Source organism: Peromyscus eremicus, chromosome X (assembly GCF_949786415.1).
Source record: "Peromyscus eremicus chromosome X, PerEre_H2_v1, whole genome shotgun sequence".
Classification (NCBI taxonomy): domain Eukaryota; kingdom Metazoa; phylum Chordata; class Mammalia; order Rodentia; family Cricetidae; genus Peromyscus; species Peromyscus eremicus.
Genome location: NC_081439.1, coordinates 77,476,515 through 77,478,649, shown reverse-complemented (window position 1 = coordinate 77,478,649; position 2,135 = coordinate 77,476,515). Strand labels below are relative to the sequence as shown.

General features: G+C 39.3%; 1 non-coding gene across 1 annotated transcript; it reads left to right on the top strand.

The window, feature by feature from the left end:
- The first annotated feature begins 777 nt into the window (after positions 1-777).
- Positions 778-939, top strand: LOC131900332 (U1 spliceosomal RNA). Its single transcript, XR_009376229.1, has one exon. It is a non-coding gene; the product is annotated as a U1 spliceosomal RNA (small nuclear RNA).
- Positions 940-2,135: the final 1,196 nt, after the last annotated feature.

The following is a 2,135-nucleotide window of genomic DNA, read 5'->3' as shown; positions in this document are numbered from 1 at the left end:
TGAATTTTTTCATTGACACTGTCACACATGATCAAGGAGGTCCCCCCCAAAACAAGATTTAGACCTATTTCACAGCTGTTCTGTGTGTACATACAAAACAATTGTTTTAACAAAAACAAGATTTCACTGTGTAGTTTAGGATAGCCTGGATGAGTTCATGACATTCTGTGGTGTGTGCCATGTTGCCAAAAACTCTGGAAGGATCAATTTCAGGAAATGTCTGTTGATTCCCTATCTGGATACTTATGATATGGCAAACATGAGGGGTGAAAATATTCATTTGACACTTGTTTCGTTGGGAAAAGGGATGACTTCCTGTCTATGCAACATAGATGAAACTGGAAAATATTTTGTTAACAGTAATAACAGTAATATCATCCAGGCAGAGGACGATAAACAGCACCCAATCTCCCACATACACAAAACCTAAATATACTGATTTCATAGAGAGTAGAATAGAGATTATGAAAGTCTAGAGAAAAGGTAGATGAGAAGGGATAGATCAAAGGAAGAGTAAGTTCTGTGGTGCTATTAAGCAGTCTGTTGGATGACTATAGCTACCAATAATGTACATTTCAAGAAAACATTGAATGTAATCGCTGCAAAAAATAATACTTATTTGAGGTGATGTGTATACTAATTAACACGATTTGATCGCTATATAATGTGTGCATGTATCAAAACATCACGCAGTACTCCTCAAGCACGAAAAATTATGTGACATGTAAGAATAAATATAAATAACAAAAGATTCAAGCTTCAAGATTGCACAGTTGTATACTTACCTGCCCGGGAAGGTATCATTATCACAAAGGTGGTTTTCCCAGGGCGAGGCTTATCTATTGCACTCTGGATGTGCTGACCCCTGCGATTTCCCAAAATACGGGAATCTGGATTGCATAGTTTGTGGTACTGGGGGCCTGCATTCACATTCTCCAATGAGAAAAATAAAATTAAAATTAAAAATTAAAAATTTTTCACTATTGTTTTACATAAGATCTTGGTGTCAATAAAAAAAGAAGGGCAGGTCAGTGAGAAGGCTCAGTAGCTAAGTGCTTGCTGTATAAGCCTAATGACCGGAGTGTTGCATGAATCGTAATTGGTCTTATAATAAAAACCTGGAGCCATATCCTGGGGTAAATGCTGAAAGATCAGAGAGACAAAGGAACAAGCCACTAGAAAAACTTCTCACCACTACCGAATCTTCAGGTCAAAAAGGAGGCAAGATCCTGTCTCCACGAGTCCTCAGACTGAATGCTCCTGAGTCCTTAGCTGAAAGGGCGGCAAACTCCTGTCTCCTCCTGCCTTATATTCCTTTCTCTGCCCAGCCATAGCACTTCCTGTCTCAACCTTTCTAGTGCTGGGATTAAAGGCATTTGACTCCCGAGTGCTAGGATTAAAGGTGTGTGCCACCACTGCCTGGCCTCTATGTTTAATCTAGTGACTAGCTCTGTCCCTTGATCTTCAGACAAATTTTATTTGTTAGAGTACAAACAAAATATCAACACACCTGAGTTTGATCCCTACAATCCACAAAGTTTGGGCATTGTCTTCTTTATTACATGGTAACTTTTTTTAAATTTCTTTTTATATATGTATATATTTTAGGACACTTATACAGTATTAGGTTTTGGTATTGCTTTTCAAAAGGCCTTCAGTGTTACCCATCTCTCTCCATATTCCCTTCTTTACCCCGCCCTCCTATGCCCCTCTTCACTTAATCCTCCTATTCTAGTTTTTCATTTATCCCTTTAGAACAGTACATTATATTTCTATTTCCTTGGAATATCTGCTCCCCGTACCCAGCCCTTATTAGCTACCTAACCCCTCTGAACATCCTGTGTCTTAATGAGTTCCCTCCAAGATGGAAGGTTTTTAATTTTGGAGGAAACTGCTACACGAAAATAAACAATTTGGTTATGGGGTTAGCTCAATGACACTCCCTCTCTGTTCTTTCCTGTTCTCTCTCCTGTCTGCCTTGTTTCCCATTTCTTCTCTTTTGTATCTCTTCCTTTCTAATGGAATCAATTCTCTCTCTCTGTCTCTCTCTCTCTGTCTGTCTCTGTCTGTCTCTGTCTCTCTCTGTCTGTCTGTCTCTCTCTCTGTCTCTCTCTGTCTCTGTCTCTCTCTCTCTC